This window comes from Scyliorhinus canicula, chromosome 4 (assembly GCF_902713615.1).
Source record: "Scyliorhinus canicula chromosome 4, sScyCan1.1, whole genome shotgun sequence".
In the NCBI taxonomy this organism is placed as follows: domain Eukaryota; kingdom Metazoa; phylum Chordata; class Chondrichthyes; order Carcharhiniformes; family Scyliorhinidae; genus Scyliorhinus; species Scyliorhinus canicula.
In genome coordinates, this window is record NC_052149.1 from 192543082 (window position 1) to 192565210 (window position 22129).

General features: G+C 44.4%; 1 protein-coding gene across 3 annotated transcripts in view; it reads right to left on the minus strand.

Moving 5' to 3' along the window:
- Positions 1–22129, minus strand: part of LOC119965270 (neuropeptide Y receptor type 6-like) — a 148421-nt gene that overhangs the window by 95658 nt on the left and 30634 nt on the right. For all 3 annotated transcript variants that reach the window (XM_038795786.1, XM_038795789.1, XM_038795787.1), the window contains one exon: positions 18654–18707. The gene's annotated coding sequence lies outside the window, so the exon portion shown is untranslated. The remainder of the gene's footprint in view (positions 1–18653; positions 18708–22129) is intronic.

Sequence of the window (22129 nt, forward strand, 5' to 3'; positions counted from 1 at the left end):
CCTTTCCCCACAGAAGATGCAATGAGCCATTCAAACGTCCATTGAAAATTCCGACCAGGGTCTTTGCCCTGCTCTGTGGTTGCAGTTGTGCAGCAGCAGGTGGTAGATCTCAGTGAGGATATCCTTACTGAAGCATAGACCTCAAACACAGGGATCCAGAGAGGTGAACTATACCTTGAACATCCTAAGCGAGCTTCTTATTGAGAGCCCTTCTTCTTTTTTTCTCTTAGCAGCTTAGCAGCTTGTCCTGCCCCGTGTCCTTTCTGTTCATTCTCCAGGTTGTGCTATATTCCTAAAGGATTGCCTACCATTGCACCATGTCCAGGACCAACTGGTTTGTACCAAAGGTTTGAGATCATTAAAAACCTCTTCGGCACCTGTCACAGCATTCCCTGGTACACTTTTGCAATTTTAAACATCTATACAAAACATAAGAACTTGGAGCAGGAGTAGGCCATCTGGCCCCTCAAGCCTCCTCCGTCATTCAATGAGATCATGGCTGATCTTTTGTGGACTCGGCTTCACTTTCTGGCCCGAACACCATAACCCTTAATCCCTTTATTCTTCAAAAAACTATCTATCTTTATCTTAAAAACATTTAATGAAGGAGCCTCTATTGCTTCACTGGGCAAGGAATTCCATAGATTCACAATTCTTTGGGTGAAGAAGTTCCTCCTGAGTTCAGTCCTAAATCTACTTCCCCTTATTTTGAGGCTGTGCCCCCTAGTTCTGCTTTCACCCACCAGTTAGGATAACCTGCCCGCACACATCTATCCTATCTATTCCCTTCATAATTTTATATGTTTCTATAAGATCCCCTCTCATTCTTCTAAATTCCAACGAGTACAGTCCCAGTCTACTCAACCTCTCCTTGTAATCCAACCCCTTCAGCTCTGGGATTAACCTAGTGACAGTAACATCTTGCGGCAAGTTAGGGGGAATCCACTAGGTACTAATCTGTAAGTAAATGATAATTCCTTTTGAGTAGTTTTGGAAGGGATGCCCCTCTTGTTGCAGAATATGTGTGAGGTTAAAAAGAGGGTGTTAGCTACAGTGTTTCCGAGTCACCTTGGACTTGAATCGCTAGGCGGGATTTTCCGGCTCCACCTGCCGCCGGGATATTTGACTGGGTTGCCGAATCTCCCGTGGAAACTCCCAGCCTTTAACTCTATCTCACTTCACAGATGCTGCCAGGCCTGTTGAGTTTTTCCAGCACTTTTTGTTTTTGTTTCAGGGGATAAAATTTATGCTCCCCCTCCAATGCATAATGGCAGACGTCCCAATGCACCAAGCATTTTCTTGTGCAAACCCTTTAACATTCTTCTGTAGGCTATTCAAGTGATCCTCTGAGTCCTTTGCATTAGAACCTGAGGGCGAGGAGGGGGGGTGGGGGGAGCCTAATGTTGCATTGGATGGGATTCCCGTCCATGGCAGATATAGTGACGGAGAATCCAGCGGGAGTTGAAAATTTGGAAACTGTGGTGAATGAGATTCACACGGTATTATAAGTTACCAATGTCACTCCGTTCCCATTGTATTTATATACCGATATTGTGTTCCCATTGTATTTATGTACCAATATTGTGTTCCCATTGTATTTATGTACCGATATTGTAAGTGCAGTTGCACTACCTGACCAACAGGGGGAGTAGCTCTGGGAGTACTCGAGAGTTTGTACTGGGCTCCCCCCTTTGCGCCGCCCAGAACTCCTCCCCCTGGAGCTGCTGTATAAAGATCGTGCCACAGAGCCAGCCGGCCAGTTCATCGAAAGTTCAACGGCGAACAGGCTGGCTCTGTTGTAAGTATATTAAAACCGCTATTCTAATCCTACAAGTATGTGTCCGTAGAATTGATGGTTCCATCAGAAACCCACTGGTGTAAAAACAGTTTGAAATTCTCCCAATGGCGGCTCGGTTGTCCAGTTGCCTGGTGGCATGAATGCTATTTGCATCTCATGAATGCTCATTAAAACAGCTGTTCATCAAATTCTTGTTGTGCCTTAAAATCCCTCGCCATGCCAGCAGGAAATCAAATGGGCCTCAAACCTGTTTGAAAAGAGTGGCGACCTCCGGTGGCAGCATGTTGGTGGAGGTCGCTCGTTAGGTGGCTCCTGCTCGAGGCTCTGGTTTTTGGACTTTTATGCCCGGTGTGATAAACGGTATTAATAACTGCCGTAAACGGTACCTGACCTTTAATACCTTGCCCCTTTAAGAGGCTTGGAACCCTGGAGGACTCCGCCTCTGGCTACGTCCCCAGGAAACGGTATATAGGATAAGGCTCCATGTGGTGAGCACACTTCTCTCGGATGCTGTTCAGTTCTCTGTAGATTAAAGCCTTTTGATTACCGACCTCACTCTCGCGTCGTAATTGAGGGTGCCTCACCCGGTTTCAGGGGTAGTTTTTGAATGAGCTGGTGTGGGAAGTGTGTTGTTCCTTGTGTCTTAATAAAGCTCATTGTCTCAAAGTTGGAGAAGATGCTTTATTGTGAATTAGTTCTGTCTTCAGAGCTTAACTTACGGCTACCTCAAATGCTGCCTGCCTGTGTCTGTGTCCTGCTACGAGTTCTGCCTTCCGTGAAGTGTGTCCTCACTTCCTGTCCCTGTGTATTTATAGCTCTCCCGTGCTCCCTCTAGTGCTTGCTCAGTTGTATTGCATCTACTCAGATCTACAATCACCACATAGAAGGTGTGAGATGTTGAAGACCCAGAAGAAGGGGGTGAGCGCACGTCCGTCGTTGAGTGAGTTGGTGAGTCCGGCAGGAAGAAAGATGGCGGAGATTGGGTCGCTGGGTGGGGATCCCCTCACAGTGAAAACTCTGAATGAGGTGATGGCGGGGGAGTTTGCCAAGCACATGGAAGTGCTGTGGAGAGAGATGATGGCTGTGATGAAAGAGTGGGTGGAGGAGACAATTTCCCCGGTAAAGATGGCAGTATTGAAGACTTTGGTTGAGGTGCTGGAGCAAAGAGAGAAGATGAAGGGGTTGAGGTGCTGGAGCAAAGAGAGAAAATGAAGGGTGTGAGGAGTCTCTGTTGAAGCATAGTGACCAGTTCACCTTGACGGGTGAAGAGCTGAAGAGGGTGGCGCAGGCCAACAAAAGGCTCCGAGCTAAGGGGGAGTACCTGGAGAACAGGTCAAGGCGGCAAAATCTATGGATCGTGGACCTGCCAGAGGATGTGGAGGGCCCCGAGACTGATCGGGATGCTGGTGGGGCAGGGGGAAGAACTCTCCCAATACTGGTTGGACAGCGTACATCGGTTGCTCAGGCCGAAGCCAAAAGTAAATGAGCCATCAAGGACGGTCATAATCTGCTTCCATAAGTTCCATGTGAAGGAGAAGATCCTGAGTTGGGCGAAGCAGAGGCGAGAGGTGAGGTTGGAAGGCGTTGGTATATGAATAGACCAGGACTTGATAGTGGAGTTGGCGAGAAGGTGGGCTGCACTGTACAACAATGCATGAGGTTTGGAATGGTCTACTTTGCGAAGTTGTACGTGACACACAACTCGAGGATTTCTATTTCGAGATGGGAGTGGCAGCGGAGGTGGTTATGAAGGCCGAAGGACCTGGGACTGAAATGAGCGTTGGGACTGGGACTTGATTCAGGGGTGGGGGCTGTGCTTTGTCTTTATCTCTCTCTTTTTCTCTGTTTCTCGATTTGCATTTGACGGAGTGTTTATTTCTAGGCCTCTTACTGCTGCAGAGGGGAAGGCAGGCAGGGGGTTTGGTCTTCCGAACCTGATGTACTACGACTGGGCGGCGAATATGGAGAAGGTGCGGAGCTGGGTCAGAGGGGTTGATTCCCAGTGGGTCAGAATGGATGAGAGTTTGTGCAAGGTTCGGGATTGAAAGCACTAGCAACAGCGCCTCTCCCGATAGCTCCGGGGAAATACGCAGGGAGTCCGGTAATAATGGCTTCATTGAGAATTTGGAGGCAGTTTCGCCAATACTTCGGATTGGGGGCAGGGTCAAGGGGAATGCCGATTTGGGGGAACCACAGATTTGAGCCAGGGAGGTGGGATGGAAATTTTCGGAAATGGGAAGGGAAGGGGATTAGGGCGCAAAAAGATTTGTTTCTTAGGGGTCGGTTTGCAGGATTGAAGGAGCTGGAAGCAAAGTATGGGCTGGAACAGGGAGAAATGTTTAGATACATGCAGGTTCGAGATTTTGCCAGAAAGGCGATACAGAGTTTCCCAGAGGAACCAGCCTCCACATTGCTGGAGGAGGTGCTGACGATAGGGGGACTGGAGAAGGGGGTAGTGTCAGCAGTGTACAGAACTATTTTGGAAGAGGATAAGGCACCACTGGAAGGGATCAAAGCAAAGTGGGAGGAAGAGTTGGGAGAGGTTATAGAGGAGGGGTTCTGGTGTGAGGTGCTCCAGAGAGTAAATTCCTCCACCTTATGTGCGAGGTTGGGGCTGATACAGCTGAAGGTGGTGTACATGCACACCTCACGAGGGCGAGGATGGGCCGATTCTTTGAAGGAGTAGAAGGTGTGTGTGAGCATTGCAGGGGGAGGGGGGCGCTAATCCCGTTCATATGTTTTGGTCCTGTCCAAAGCTAGAGGATTACTGGAAAGAGGTTTTAAGGTAATTTCCAAGGTGGTGCAGGTGAAACTGGACCCGGGTCCCCGGGAGGCCATATTCGGGGTGTCAGACCAGCCAGGGTTGGAAATGGGGGTGGAGGCAGATATCGTAGCCTTCGCCTCGTTGATCACCCGAAGGCGGATCCAGTTGGGATGGAGAGCAGCCTCTCCACCCTGTGCCCTGCGTGGCGGGGGGACCTGTTGGAATTCTTGACTCTTGAGAAGGCTAAGTTTGAACTGAGGGGAAGGATGGAAGGGTTCTACAATTCATGGGCATTAGTCATTATTCACTTTCAAGAATTGGGTAACATCAAACATTAGTTGGGGGGGGACAGGTGGGAGGGTTGGGGGGAGAGGGGTTGTGTATATTAAGGGTGACTATGGGTAATCCCTGATTCCTTTTTGTCATTTGTTTATGTAAACATTGGGCTAATGTTTGGGGTTTGGTGGGAGGATGGAATCGTTGTTATTGTTATGGGGATTGACATATTTGTTGTTGATTATTGTTTATTGTTGGTGGGTGTAAATCTGGGAGAAAATGTGAAAAAGGAGAATAAAAATATTTAAAAAAAGAAATTCTAGGCCTCTTCCTATTTTTGGAGAGAGCTGGCCTTTTCTGCAGAGAGAGTTTGTCGGTTCTGGTCTCTGCAGTACATAGATTCATCCAGGCTCCCTGTCAGTTTAGAAGCACAGCCTTTCTGGAGGAAAACCAAGAGGGGCGAGGACAGCAGTCCCTCCCCTGAGCAGCCAGGATTCAAACTGAAACCAAAACTCAACCATTGAAGTTCAGAAACCTTCCAGGGGGATCAGATCCATTCACCACCTGCGATCAGGCAGAGCACAGCCTTTTGGGCCGATTCATTGGCCACCAGCCAAATCAATCAAACGGAGTCATTACTAATGCTGGCCAATCTCTGTCATTGGTTTTGATCCGTCTACAATCACCCGTCTAAAATAGCACAGCCTCCTGGAATCTGCTATTTAAATTAAATGTACAGGCTGCTTTGCCTTAAAGTCACAGCTCCATTAAACATCCATGGATCAAAAATGTGTAATGGCAGAAATCAAAGAAAAGGAATAAACAAGAAAAAACAGGAAGGACCCTTACATGCATTGGAATGTTTCATTACGTTAAAGGCGCTATATAAATATAAAGGCATATGGAACATCCAAAAAAGTACAACTCATCCCAATTTCTCACCCATCTCCTGTACCCATTATGTTCTCTTGAGACAGTGTCAGCAGGAATAACAGCAGCATCAAAAGGCTGTGGAGGACAACCAATTGCCAGCTGCAAGACAGTTGTGTCATTCTCACATAGGAGGCTATCTGTTGACATCAAATCTTATTCATATCACCTGATGACAGTTAACCTCTGAACTTTACATGCAAAAATTTGAATGAAAGCCTAAATAAAAGGGTGGCACGGTGGCACAGTGGTTATCACTGCTGCCTCACAGCTCCAGGATCTTGGGTTCAATTCCGGCCTTGGGTGACTGTGTGGAGTTTGCACTGTCTCCGTGTGTCTGTGTGGGTCTCCTCCGGGTGCTCCGGTTTCCTCCCACAGTCCAAAGATGTGCAGGTTAGGTGGATTGTCCATGCTAAATTGCCCCTTAGTATCCAAAAGGTTAGGTGGGGTTAGTGGGTTACGGGCAGAGGCATGGGCTTAAGTAGTGTGTACTTTACAATGGTCAGTGCAGACTTGATGGGGCGAATGGCATCCTCCTGCACTGTAAACTCTATGATCGTATGATTATGTCTATGATTTCTGCTTCTTAGCAGTGCACTTCTCTTTGTGTCAATATATTTTTGTAAAAAATATTTTTATTAGGGTATTTGCAATTTTTATAATAATAATAAGTGGCATAAACATGGTACAATAAACATTTCCACGCCCATCACAATCTTCACACCCCAACCATAAAACAGTCCCCCCCACCCGCCACCACTTTGGAATTCAGCTTCTGCTGACATTTTAATTTTCCCCGAGAAAGTCGACGAACGGCTGCCACCTCCGGGTGAACTCTAACATTGACTCTCTTAAGGCGAACGTTATGTTCTTGTGACTGAGAAACCCAGCCATGTCACTAACCCAGGTCTCTGCAGTCAGGGTCTTCGATCCCTCCACATTAATAAGATCCCTCTCCGGGCTACCAAGGAGGCAAAGGCCAAGACGTCGGCCTCTTTCGTCCCCTGGACTCCCGGCTCTTCCAACACTCCAAAGATCGCCACCTCTGGATTCGGCACCACGCGTGTTTTGAGTACCGTGGACATCGCCTTAGCAAAACCCTGCCAAAACCCTCTAAGCTACCGGCATGCCCAAAACATGTGGGCATGGTTTGCTGGGCTTCCCGCTGTCATGTGAGAGTACCTTTAAGAAATGGGTGTTTAAGGCAGCACGGTGGCGCAGTGGGTTAGCCCTGTTGCCTCACGGCTCCGAGGTTCCAGGTTCGATCCTGGCTCTGGGTCACTGTCCGTGTGGCGTTTGCCCATTCTCCCCGTGTTTGCGTGGGTTTCGCCCCCACAACCCAAAGATGTGTAGGCTAGGTGGATTGGCCATGTTAAATTGCCCCTTAATTGGAAAAAATGAATTGGGTACTCTAAATTTATTTATTTTTTTAAATAAATAAATAAATAAAATAAAAAATGGGTGTATATATAAATATCTGTAGTGAGAGTACCTTTAAGAAATGAGTGTTTATAAATGGGTGTGTATATAAATATCTGTAGTGAGAGTAGCTTTAAGAAATGGGTGTTTACTACTGCAGTGATGTCAGAGAGTGGGTGGAGCTGGGCTGTCTGTCAGATTTTTACTTTCGTTTTTGAGCAGGCTGCAGGGTGTGTTTTAGTTTTGTTTTCAGTGTGGGAGCTGAAGCCAGACAGAGCAGCTGTACTGTTGATCTCTCTGCCAACAAAAGACTATCTCTTGATCATGTGATGAATTCAGAATTATAAATGTTCTCAGTAGTGAAGTTAACCTTGTATTGAAGGTTTTTAAAGTCTTATGGATGTTAAAAGGAAAGCTTAAATCATTACTTAGTGTTGTATTCTTAGGGGTTGTATTTGAATTGATGGTTGCTGAGATGTTCACTATGTTTTAAAAAGGTTAACTTGAGTTCATAGAATAAACATTGTTTTGCTTTTAAAAAATACTTTTCCATTTCTGCTGTACCACACCTGTAGAGTGGGCCGTGTGCTCCCCATACCACAATCCATTAAAAGTTGTGGGTCAGGTGAGCTCCATGATACACTTTGGGGTTCTCTAAACCCTGGCCCATAACTGCACCTCGCACACCTGTCCTCTACCCCGAAACTTGCTCATCCGGGCCACCGTCATGTGTGCCCGGTGGACTACCTTGAACTGTATCAGGCTAAGCCTGGCACATGATGAGGATGTATTAACCCTGCTTAGGGCATCCGCCCAAGACCCGCCTCTATCTCGCCCCCTAGTTTGTCTTCCCACTTGTCCTTGAGCACCTCCACCAGAGTTTCCTCCGATTCCAAAAATTCCTGGAAGATATCTGATACTTTCCCTTCACCCACGCATGTACTGGAGACCACTCTGTCCTGTATCCCCCGTGGCGGCAGCAGCGGGAAGACCGGAACCTGCCGTCTCGTACCTGCAGATACCTAAACCCATTCCCTGTTGGAATTCAAATTTATCCTCCAAGGCTTTCAAGCTGGGGAAGCTCCCATCTATAAATAGATCCCCCATCCTCCTAATTTTTGTGTCAATATATGAAGTATGACTTGTACTTTTCCTTCATACTACCACAGTGGCACAAGTACATCAGGCAATTTCTGGTTTTATAAGGCCCTTTTCTCTTAATGAAGCAAAGCCCTGAGCTGAACCTGCTGCTGGCTGCAAACCCTTTGCTTTTACAAGACTAACTTGACCCTCCTTTCCTGCTGCACATCCAGGCATTGGATTGGCTGGAACCAGCTGGGCTTATTTGTTATGCTTTCAGCCGTGTCCATTCCTGCCAGTCCACACTTGCAGCTTGATTTCTTGTCCCTGAAATAGAAGCTTTCTGGTTCAAGCTCCACTCCAGGTACTGGAGCATTTAATCTGAAATGACATTCCTATGAAGTACAGGACTGAGAGAGTATCAGAGGTGTCCTCTTTCATTTCCACATACTGGGTGTGTAATTCTTGCTCACTCTTTAATTCCCCTGAGGTAGGTACCCAGAATTTCTGATATTTTAATGCCTGATTTTCCAAGGTTTAATTGTGGGTAGGAAGATTAAATGGAACAGGCAGTGGCGGACTGGGTCTAAAAATATTGGTTGCCAGGAGACAAAGGGGGCCCACCCACTACTACAATGCTATCATTTAATTTTCATAACGAATAAATTAAATTTTCAAAAAATACATATGGAAAAGAGGGTACAATTAAAATTTTTGTGGAAAAAATGTGTATTTCTTAGTAATTAGTGTACATGTACTGTACATATTACTGGCAGTAGATACCAAATGTAAATACAGAATGTTATAATAGAATTATTTATTTATTTTAATTTTAAGTAATTGGTTGATATTTTTAAATAGTTTTCTGCAAAATTTACACATTAAGATAGTTCAAAAGCACAATAGAGCATTCCATGCAGTCCACTATATTAAGAGCAATCGTTTGTGTTCGCTAGATGATTGGGCGAATCTGCCAATAATTGCTTCTACATCCAATTCATCTAACAATTCCTTTTCAACGGATAGCAACATGTATGATTCCAAATTCTCCTCAGACAGCGAATTTATTAACCTTGTCTTTATGATCTTAAGCTTTGAAAATGTCCTCTCACATTGGACTTGAGTAACTGATAGTGTGCAGATGACTTTATAAAGTTCATAAAGGTCATAATATGCCTTGTCATGAAGTCTGTTGGATGCCAGAATTTGTATTACACATGATGGGCAAGTGCTGCAAATTTTACAATTGTTGCAACTGGAATCCATATTCTCACCATCATTAAGCAATAGCTTTAATACATCAAAGTTTGAAGCAAAAGAAAACAATTCCAATATTACTTGATCTTTGCTGATTTGTGGAAACAGCTTAATAATACCTTCCAATGCTTCATCTTCAAGGCCCTTCTCTGCAATAGTTTTAAACTTTGCTGGGTCCAAGCAGGACAAATCTTTATACAACTGTTTGTGTTGTACAAAGCGTGATTCTAGTGACTGGACAATGCGATCCATTATTAGGTTAAACACATTTACTCGAAAATCAGCTAGAGAATCTGAGGAATTTCTTTCATCATCAATAAGCTCATCTGCCATTCTTTTCTTCTTCCTCTGCCTCTTAACTGGCAATGCTGTTTCCAACGCATCAATTTCCAATGTTTGATTTTTATTCATATTCATCTGTGAAATCCTGTCATTACATTTATTTACAAATTCCAAAGCCTTGCTGTGAATGTTATCAAATGTTCTTGACTGTTCCTTCAACTTTGTTGTAGCTGAATCTACAAACTCCATGCAGTAAACATATCTAAACCACTTGTCTGTAGATAACTTGATAACAGGGTTGTAGTTTCAAATATATACAAGTAAGTAAATGCTGTCAATATGGTTTCAAACTTTAGAAGACTTTGAAGTAAAACATTTGCTTCATGTTTTGTTTTTGCATCAAACTTTTCTGAATCTTGTATCATTGATAAGCATGTCGATAGATTTACGAAAGTACTGGCAGCGGCATCATCAAAACGTCCAAATATAGTTGTAACGTCAAATATATTTTCCTGACCATCTGGTCTCACCAATTAGCTTTAATCGTTTCATTTTTTCTTGTCCTCGATGTTTTCCAACAACTTCTATCCATACAGCCATTCTCTTGTATGATGCTTTCACAAAAGTTGCTATATTCTGGAGCAAATTGAAAAAAGAAACTGCAGGCACACAACATTTTGTTGTTTCAGTTATCACCAAATTCAAGACATGGGCATAGCACCATATATGAACATGTTGATCAGCCATATCAGCAATTTTACTTTGTAAACCATTATACTGGCCATGGTAGCTTGCAGCGCCATCTGTGCTATCAGATAAACATTTTTGGGGGTCAATATTAAGATGCTGTAATGTTTCAATCAATAGATCAAAAAGTCCCTGTCCTGTACCATCATTACTTGGCACAACTGAAAGTAGTCGCTCACAGATAATACCTTTAAGCACATACCGAATAATAATGCTAAACTGATCGCTGGATGAATTATCTTGTGTTGAATCAACCTGTATAGAATAATATTTTGCTTGAGAAACTTCATGACTAATTCTTTCTTGTATCATATTCTTCATAATTTTGATTAACATGTTTATAGTTGTTTTACTCGGGTATGTAACAAGTCCACGTCGGCCTTTACTTTGAGCCTTTCCTTGTTGCTCTAATCGTTTGATTCTTTGTTTAGACTTGTTTTGCACTGCAGAAACGTGAGCTGCCATAATGGGGTCATATTTTGCCATCAACTGCACTGTAGCTAAAAAATTGCCATGATTCAGAACCTCATTATTTAGAGTGTAGGCCGATTCATTTCTGTGACCTCGAAAAGGAAGTGCTTGCTTGCCTAACATCTTTATGATGTCTGTAATCCTCATGACAATATTTCTCTGCTTCAATACTTCTTCTTTCCTTTTAATTAGTGATGCTGCAAAAAATTTATTTAAGGTGCCATCATTAACCACACTGATATATTGCTGAGCATTTCTGACATGTGTTGTTGTCGATTCATGTAAAGTCAAGCTCTGGCTAATACGCCTGTAGTCACTAAAGCCACGTACAAAGGGTGATGGATTACAAGTGTTGGGAAACTCAAAGGCTAAGCAGTATGAACAATATAAGCATCTATTTTCTTTGTTATATGTTAGCCATTTTCTTGGGACTGAGTCATTCATAATTTTCCTCTCATACAAACGAGCATCAAATGGCAGATCATCAAGTGGATGTTCAGCAAAAAACTGTTTTAGCTTTGCTCAGATATTGGAAGATTCCAGTAATTGATCTTTCATTTTCTTGCGTAGGTTAATTTCCAGGATGTGTTTCAGAAACCAAGTCATTTATGCTTGAAGGAATATCTGATTCCCTGTCACAAGCTATGTGTTCAGATGTTGCAACTACAGGCAGTACAGATACCGGAACAAGGAAGCCAGAAGGAATATTGGGCCTGGGTTGATTAGTAATGGATGCACTTGTATTTGTCTCTACATTCAAAGTAGCTCTTCTCTGTTCTTGTAACTCGCATGTCATTGCATCATCACGATGAACATTGTTTCTTGCTTCTTGATTATTTGTTGCAGAACTGGATATTGATGTGGATTGTGCTTGTGGTATTATAAACTCTGTAATAGGCCTGCATCGCTTGGCTGATTCCTTCCTTTCTGCTTCTTTTTGTTCTTTGCGTTTTAGTGACCCAGATTTATGCTTTTTCTTTTCAATGCTGGTTGGGGTAATATTCCTGAAATAAAAACTTAATTAAAAATAGCCCACATTGGGAAAAATGAATATTGATGATTTCAAGAATAACTTGAAGGAACGCCAGATAAACCCCTACTTGATAAAAAATATAAAATAACTTACTTACACTTCAATAGCCTATAGTCAATACTACTGTGGCCTATGCAGCTTCAGAAGAGGAGACAATCCACTGTCCAGTGTTCACACCAGCAAGCAACTGAGACAACTGTTGAAACTTAGAAGTTTGGTCCGACTATAGTAAGACATTAAGAATGGTCCCACGACCAAAGTTAACATGTTTGATACCAGTGTAGTTGGTACCCTGTGATACCCTTTGAGTTTACCGATCATGGCTTATCACTTCAATATCTTTGACCTCATGATTCACGGTCAAAGGTACCGCTTCTCCTTTTCGGTGACCTCGCGACCCTATGTACTGCTTGATATCCTTTCAAGTTGCCGACCATCTCAAATCACGAACTGTAACTTTATCTTTAAATTCACACACTCTTGCTGAAAACGTGGATTTCCAACTATGTCCGACCCGGATGAAGCAGCCCCCCCCCCCCCCCCCCCCCCCCCCACTCCTTTAACACTGTTTCGTTCCTTCATACACTGAGTGATTATTTTACATAGAATTTAGAGCAGAAGGAGGCCATTCGGCCCATCGAGTCTGCAACGGCTCCTGGAAAGAGCACCCTACCCAAGGTTAACACCTCCACCCTATCCCCATAACCCAGTAACCGCACCCAACTAAGGGCAATTTATCATGGCCAATCGACCTAACCTGCACATCTTTGGACTGTGGGAGGAAACCGGAGCACCCGGAGGAAACCCACGCACACACCGGGAGGATGTGCAGACTCCACACAGACAGTGACCCAAGTCGAAATCGAACTTGGGACCCTGGAGCTGTTAAGCCATTGTGCTATCCACAATGCTACCGTGCTGCCCCATTTTTATTTGGTATTTCTCTTTTTAAAAACAATTATATTTTATTAAAGTTAGAATACAAATCTCAGGAAAGAAGTTGGAGATTTATTTATCTAATTAATTATAATTTTTAAGGGCCCTTCAGAGATTCACGGGCCCCTTCCTGGCTCTCCAGGCCCCGGACCGATGTACCGGCTGAACCAAGACTACTGCTTGATATCCTTTGAAGTTGCCGACCATCTCAAATCACGAATTGTAACTTTATCTTTAAATTCACACACTCTTGCTGAAAACATGGAATTTCCTTAATTATGCCCGCCCGGGCTCCCCTATTCCACATTCTTCCACTACCTCCCCTGCTTCGTTCCTTTTCATGCACTGCTTATTTGTGTCCTGTTCTCTTTTTTTTCTTCTTCCTTTTTATTACTAAAACAGTTGTCTGTGTTTGTTACTTTATTGCATTTTTTTTGATATAGGGGGCCCACTTCATCAGGGGCCCACTTGCCATCGGGCAAGCTGACACCCTGGCCAGTCCGCCACTGGGAACAGGGCCACAGTGCCAAATCCCACTCTCAGAAATGACATTCAGAAGTTTCTATTGGCAGGAGGAAACATCCGTCTAAATATGGGTAACTGAATTTAAATATGCTGATGGCGTTCTGATATCAGAGCTGGAGTTCTGTTACCAACCAATGTCGAGAGATCACCTACAAAAAGACATCCAATGATGTCAGATAATCACCTTAAAGTACAGGTCATTTAAAGAGCCTTTCCAACTAAGAAGAAAATTCTTGAAAAAAACTGTATGACAGACCATTTCCCTGCTTGTTTCGCTTATTTTGCTCACCCATTGTACATTCCACTGTTAGCCTTTGCACCCGTAGCCCTGAGGCAGGCTCTTTGACCTGCGGTGCATTCAATAGAAGCAGCCTTTATGTGTCAGAGTGTTTTGTTGTTGTCCATGATCAAAGTGTTTTTATGCATAAGGTTAATGTGTTGTCTTACCCGGAGTTATTTGTCCCAATTTAAATGAATCTAGTAGCAAGCCTTTTGTGCATTTAAAACTTTAAATATTATCTATTATCACACACTTGTCCCGGAGATTTAACGCAACGTCTCTGTTGTGTTCCATCGTTCCCCCTGATGGTTCGATTCCTGGCTTGGGTCACTGTCTGCAGAGTCTGCACGTTCTCCCCCCCCCCCCCCCCCCTTCTGCGTGGGTTTCCTCCGGGTGCTCCGGTTTTCTCCCACAAGTTCCGAAAGTCGTGCTGTTTGGTAATTTGGAAATTCTGAATTCTCCCCGTGTACCTGAAAAGGCGCTGGAATGTGGCAACTGGGGGCTTTTCACAGTAACTTCATTGCAGTGTTAATGTAAGCTTACTTGTGGCAATAAAGATTATTATAAAGATTATTATTATGATGAAGGCACACACACAGAACATGGATGTGTTCAACCAGAACAAATATTTATTTTTTGACACGTGGGAAGAAAACTAACAGATCTATGTACAAACGAAGTTACTCAAGTCTCTAGGGAGCTATTCTAAGTGTGACTGTCCTATCCGTGTGACCACCAACTGCCGAGCTGCATCAGCCACCTGCAGCATGTCTAGCACCAGCCACTGACAGGCGCATACCCATGATTACATACTTTGATAAATGGCTTCATATGTTTGTAGTTATATACAGATATGCATGTATGCACATCACCACACTCCCCTTCCTTTGGAGATATAGGTATTTACAAACACATATGATGGGCATTTTGTTATACGTTCAGTCTGTCAGGCTTATGACTTACTGAGGTCGACCTTCTGAGTAATGGCTGAGTTGGTGAAACGTGCCCCACTTTCATCAGCTGTCGGTCATTCCCCATGCACTAGTGCATCATTGACCCCGGGCTGTGCTGCACCACCTGCGTCTTCCTCAGGCTTTGGAGTACACCCAAACTTTTCCACCAGGTTTAGCACAAAAGGTCGCTGCACTTTTAGAAGTGCTCGTCGGTTCCGATGCAGGGCTGAACCTTCCTCCGTGATCACCGTGAATGAGTGCAGACCTGCCTGTTGCACGATTCTCGCCAGTTCCATCCATCCCTTGCCATTGGGGTCCTCAATTCTCAGTGTCTCCTATCTGCAGCGGCCAGAGCGTCCTTGCAGAGCAGTTGTACACCTCTTTCTGCCTTTTCTTCTGAAGAACTAACATCTTCTTGAGTTGCGAACGGCAGAGGAGGCCATCATAAAAGGCAGAGTTGTCCACAGCTGCCGGTTCATGAGCAGCTGTGCTGGCGAAGGGCAGCACGGTGGCACAGTGGTTAGCATTGCTGCCTACGGCGCTGAGGACCTGGGTTCGAATCCCGGCCCTGGGTCACTGTCTGTGAGGAGTTTGCACATTCTCCCCGTGTCTGCGTGGGTTGCGCCCCCACAACCCAAAGATGTGCAGGTTAGGTGGATTGGCCACGTTAAATTGCCCCTTAATTGGAAAAAATAATTGGGTACACTAAAATTAAAAAAAAAAAAAAAAAAAAAGCTGTGCTGGCGCGAGATGATTTACAAGCAGGGCCAAACAATAACTCAGCAATGCCAGGTTATCAAGGGCCTTCGTCAGTAACTGCTTCACAATATGTAAGCCCGTTTAGACTATTCTGATTCTACTAGTCTTTGGCGTGGTTTGCCTCATCTGTAGTTGCCTTCATTTGCTCATCACTCCTGGTACCATGTTGTGTTCCGTGGTCCCCCCCCCCCCCCCCCCCCCCCCCCCCCAATGATGAAGACACACACACAATATAGATGTATTCAACCAGAACAAATATTTATTGTTTGACACCTAGGAAGATAATGAACAGATCTATGTACAAAGTTTCTCATGTCTCTAGGTGTGACTGTCCCACTATCCGTGCTACCACCAACTGCCGCGTTGCGTCAGTCACCTAATGCATGTCTGGTGCCATCCACTGGCAGGAGGACATATCCGTGATTACATACATTGAAAAATTATTTTAAAAATTTGTAGTTATATACAGATATTCATGTACGCAAATCACCACTCTCCAGCGCACTATCACACACACAAACATTAGATGCAGGTGGGGAAAGAGCAATGGGTGGGTGAACTGGATGGGGCACACTCCACCATCATATCCTGGCACCGAATTGAAAAGGTGCCCGGACATTAAGTTAAACTGCTCAAGGAGATGGCCCAAAAATGACAGGAAACTCTGCCCCAAGATTTAGTGATACCTCGCTGGATGCTCTGCTGAATAGAGTGGAAGCCAAGAGAGGTGTCTTTGATGCAGATGATGGGAGAAGGAGGCTGATCCGACAGATAAACCTGGCATGTGAGGAAATCCCAGGTTGGTCAGTGCCGAGTGCCTCTACAATGCATAAAATATCTCATCCACTCTGCTAGTGTGGGTGAAATCTCAACTGCTGGTAGAGAGAACGTGAGCCTCGGTGGACCATGATAAGGTGATGTCTTATAGTCTCACTGCTGTCCATCTAGTCTGCAGGTGGAGAGGCTGCTGTGAGTCCCTGGCCTTTCCACACTGAGAGCTCACATGCAGTCTAGGAAGGGAGGGGATGAAGAGGCTCAGGCTTGAGGGCACCAGCAGCATTGCTGATGACATGGTGTTATGAACCTTATCCTTGTATCTGCATGTTTTCACTGATCTGGAGGGTGCTGCCTCAACCCTTCAGGATATCCTACAATGCAGCAACCACATTCTTTTTTTATTTGTTCATGGGATGTCGATGTCAGTGTAACTGGCTGGACCAGCATTTGCCTATCTCTGAGGCATTTTAAGAGTCAACCACATTGCTGTGGATCTGGAGTCATATGTAGGTCAGACTGGTTGAGGACGACAGATTTTCTTCTCTAAAGACATTAATGCTTTCATCTTTTCATGGCAAATGTTTCATAATCATCATTAGACTTTTAATTCCAGATTTGTATTGAATTCAAATTTCACCATCTGCCAAGGCAGGATTCGAACCCGATCCCCAGAGCATTACCTTGGGTCTCTGGATTACTAATCAATACTAGTGACAATACCACTCCGGCACACAATCCCGTGGGTCATTTGTAAGACTGGAAGCATTAGTAAGAAGCGTGAAACCCAATAATTCTCAACCCTTTTTCTCGCTTTGCGCAAGAAAAGTTAAGGCACAAGAGGAGAGAGAGAGGGCGGGAGGGGGCTGGCCTGATATCAAGTGTCTGACAGCCTTTGTGAATCAGGCAGTCCAGATGGGAGGAACCTGACTGAACCGATGGAGATGGTCGTCATAGAAACCTAAAGGTCACCCGTTCCTCCATGTTGGAGGCAGCTTATGCAGGTACTTGCTCTCTCCCCTCTCACTTGCAAGAGAGCATGGCAAGAGGATAAAGCCCTGTCCAGCAGTCACAGCAGCCCACAGAGGACCAAGGACATTGGAGAGGTGGAAGAATATACACCTTTAGAGGCATCACAGCAGTTACCTGCACCTCCCACAGCGCAAAGAAACACACTTCAGTGTGTACCAGATGTGGTTCAGTCAGGGTCTCACATTCTGGTGGTCACTGCAGGAACATTTATCCGCAGCAGGAGGAGACCAGGTCAACCAAACTCACGAGGGCAATAGGACTGGGTGGGGGAGAATATCAGTCAGAAATGATGGAGGACCTCAACAGACTGGCACCGGAGGTGCAGGAGTTAAACCACATTCTCTGTGATGAAGTGGTTCCAGGCTGTGCATGCATGGTCTTCGTTGGGAGGATGGCGGATGCCATGGGGAACTTGATGAAGCGGATTCTGCTGGAGTTGCATGCAGACCTGCACTCCATCGTTGTAGCCATGGATGAATTTTCACATTGGCTATGTGAGAAAGGGACGGGGCACCTCAATCTTCTTCCAGGTTGCCTCTTCCCCTCAAGGTCAGACAGGGGTCCTCGGGCACCCAAAGGGAAGATGAACAGTTGTTGGACACCCATGGGACCTCCACGCATGACTCTAGGGTGTCTAGCCCTTCTGAATCCCTCAGCCCTGCCCTCTGTGACTGCAGAGGGAGCAGTTGTCCCACAGCAGGACAGCCAAAGTAAGCCAGGGTCGTCCAGGCCTCATGTCCCCAGAAGATCCCAACCAAGGTCATCCAACACAACAGGGCATAGTGGTCAGCGGGCTGCCTTCACCCCTGCTGCAGATGTCAGGGGAGCACCCAGAAGTGGTGAGGAGCAAACGATTAAGAAGTTTTAATTTTGCAAGTGGTTGCATGGGTGCACAATGATTTTACGATATTTTTGTAAATATAATCCACTTGTATTTTAATGAGGTCTGAGATAGATAATTTGCTTTGTCGTCCTTAAGCTTGAGCCGACCTCCCCAACTTCTACCGAGAGATACTTTGCTCCCCAGAATTATGTTTGTGCAAGGAGGCAAAGGTCCTGTGAGACATGTGCAAGAAGTCTCCCGCGCTCACTGAGCCTTTTACTTTCATAGGTCTCACCTGGGTGTTCACCTGCCAGTACTGTCATCGCCTATATTAAACCCTTCGTTAAACATATGCTTTTTAAGAGTCTCAAGATTCGGCAGCCAGAACTGTGGGTCTAATTTTATGTCAGGGTTGGAAAATATGTCGAGCCATTCAAACCTCCACTGACTTTTGATGCTGCGAGGGGCTGTAAAATCTCATCCCGTATCATGACCTATCCACACAAGAACCTACCTCATCTACCAATCCAGCTCCTCCTTCCGACTTGGGGTCTGTACTTCACCCTGTCTATTCAAACGTAGATAATAAAGATAGGTAGTGATAAAGATCGGTAGTAAAGTAATCTGTTTCAGTCAGGCCAACACAACATCCAATATGGTAGGCAGCATGTTAGCATAGTGGTTAGCACTATGGCTTCACAGCGCCAGGCTCCCAAGTTCAATTCGCGGCTTGGGTCACTGTCTGTGCGGAGTCTGCACGTTCTTTCTGTGCCTGCATGGGTTTCCTCCCACAAGTCCCGAAAGACGTGCTATGAGGTAATTTGGATATTCTGAATTCTCCTTATGTACCCGGCAGGCTCCGGAATGTGGCAACTAGGGGCTTTTCACAGTAACTTCATTGCAGTGTTAATGTACGTCTACTTGTGACAATAAAGATTTTGTTTATTATTTTATTATCCATCCACCGGGAACCGGGTAATCACCTCGGAGAGGCAAAAAACATGGGGCTGGATTCTCCGATTTTGAGGCTGTGTCTGGACGATGTGTCTGGTTTTACGACAAAAATGTTGGTGCTGCCCCCGCACCGATGCTTCGACCAGTGAGGGGCTAGCCTGCAGCGGTCGCGCCGTACAACATGGCGCCAGCCGTGCGCGGACCCGGCCTGCCAGATAGTGTCCCCCAGACACCCCCTTGTCACCCCCCCCACCAGCCCTCGCTGAAGCCTGCCCGGCCAGCAGCACAACTCTCCCCTGCCAGTCCGCAGCCACCAAGCCGGGTTCCCGAAAACTGAGAACACAATGAAAAGGGTAATGTGACCTGTGCTGAAGACTGCTGGCTGTAGGCCTAGGTGGTTTGATTATTAAGAGGTTAAACTGGGCCCAGATTGTTTTAGTGGGGAGAAAGTTCAAGATGTTTACACTTGGAGACAATGGCAGCAGTCTGTGTGCTAACAGTGGCTAGACTGAGTCACTAAAGCCCCAGAAAAGTGTGGAAAGTGTCAAGTTGGAAACAGTTGTGCTCTAAACTGTCCATTTAGTTCCAAGATGAAAGAAAGTTGGGCTCTCAAGGAGAACTAATCAGTGCCTCTGTCTGGATATAAAGCACATGATTCACACTGCCATAGTAATGGGCTTTCAGATGGGAAGGGTATAGAGGAACCATTGGAATATTGTGTTACAGGCTTTCTTAAAATATCAGAATACCCGGGGCGGCACGTGGCACAGTGGCTAGCACTGCTGCCTACGGCGCTGAGGACCGGGTTCGAATCCCGGCCCTGGGTCACTGTCCGTGTGGAGTTTGCATTCTCCTCATGTTTGCGTGAGTTTCACCCCCACAACCCAAAGATGTACAGATTAGGTGGATTGGCCATGCTAAATTGCCCCTTAATTGGAAAGAAAAATAATTGGGTACTCTAAATTTATTTTTAAAAATCAGAATACCTCCGATAAGTGGGTTAGTCTGACAGGGTTAAGAATGAGAGTAACCAGGGTCGAAAGTCTTTATGGTTCACTGTGCTAGAATATAGGTGGAAACTCATGCTTGGATTGAAAAGGCCAAATATGTGAAGAGTTCAAATGAAACTGAAGATACATCTAGCTTGCGCTAAAGGGAAGATCTGCTCCCACTGTGAAATACATTTCTGTGAGGGGCTAGAAGTTACCAGGGTGAGAAAGAGAAAGAGTAAAATTAAATCCTTGGGAGCTAAGAATCATTTTGGATTGATTCTGGGAGAATAGAATATCTACTTTACGTATACCAGTGAAGAGTATTTTTTTGATTGTGCTAAAAATAATACGGTGGGTATTCCATTCTGAAGTTTAAAGTATAAATTGCCTACAAAGATTGTGTTTAGTCAAGTGATATGTGTTTTATTACAGTAAATGTCTTGTAATGCGAAATCTCGTTGTGTCATCTTTTCTGCTATTAATTGGAAGTTCAAATTTATTTTAAAAAGTTATTTGTCTCTTTAGATCATAACAGTTGGTAAGAGATGCAATTCAGTGCTTTGTGAGAAGCTATTACTAAAGATGTTGTAGCAGGGCACTTGGAAAAATTCAAGGCAATCAGCCTTGACATGGTTTTATGAAAGCGAAATCATATTTAACCAACTTATTGGAGTTCCTTGAAGGAGTCACATGTGCTATGGAAAAAGGGATGTACTATACTTGGATTTTTCAAAGGCATTCAATAAGATGCCATATCAAAAGTTATTGTGGAAAATAAAATCTCATGTTGTATGGGGTAACATATTGGCATGGGTGGGAGATTGGCTAGGAAACAAAGAATTGGAATAAATGCATCTTTTTCTGATTGGTAGTATGTGTCGAGTGGTGTGTCACAGAGATAATTGCAAGGGTGTCAACTTTATACAATTTATATAAATTCCTTGGATGAAGAGACTGAAGGTATGGTTGCTAAATATTTGCTGTCAACACAAAGTAGGCAAATAAATTATGAAGAGGACATAACAAGGGACATAGATAGGTAATGTGGCCAAGAATATGGCAAATGTAGTATAATATGGGCAAATGTGAAATTGTCTATTTTGGCAGGAAAAATAAAAAAGCATATTATCTAATTTGTGAGAGATTTCAGAACTGTGAGATGCAGAGGGATCTGGGAGTCCTAGTGCACAATTCACAGAAGGATAGTATACAAGTACAAGTAATTACAAAAGCTAACATAATTCTGGCCCATAACTTCAGTGTATCAGCAGGAAGCCATGATATGATGATACTGATATAGAAAAGTGTCTCCTTACCAACGCTCAAAAAATGCAATGAACTTTCCGACTCCAGCAGTAGCCTCGGGCCTGTGGCGGAACACTGCGCAGGCGCCAGTGTGGTGCAGTTTGAATGTAGCCTTGTCCCCTGTGACAGGGAAACTAAGGAAGTGCCCATTTAGGGCAGGGAGTAAAACTGCAGGTTTTGTATTGAAGACAACAAGCAATAGGTTTCACAGCTGTTTTAATGATATGTTGAAGTTTTAAAAAAAGTTTTTTCTTCTTTTAAACAGGCATTGCAATCTTTAAATTAAAAAAAAAAATTTAGAGTACCCAAATCATTTTTTCCACCTACCCTGCACATCTTTGGGTTGTGGAGGCGAAACTCATGCAAACAAAGGGACAATGTGCAAACTCCACACGGACAGTGACCCAGAGCCGGGGAAAAACCTGGGACCTCAACGCCGTGAAGCAGCAGTTCTAACCATCGCGCTGCCCTTCCAATCCAATCTTTTAAAAATATTTTAAATTTTATTTTTTATGATTGAAGATGTAATATTTATGTAATATTTATCAGTGAACATAGGTTTTGTTATTTGTTTTAAATCTGTGACACTACTATTATAATCTGGACAATATAACTTTACGTGTGGCATGCTTAAAAATGTTTGCATGTTTTCACTTTTAATATGACAACTGTTGGGAAGAAGAGAAGTCAGAACTTCTCGGACAACTAACAATGGAGATTCTTGAAGCAGGACAAATGT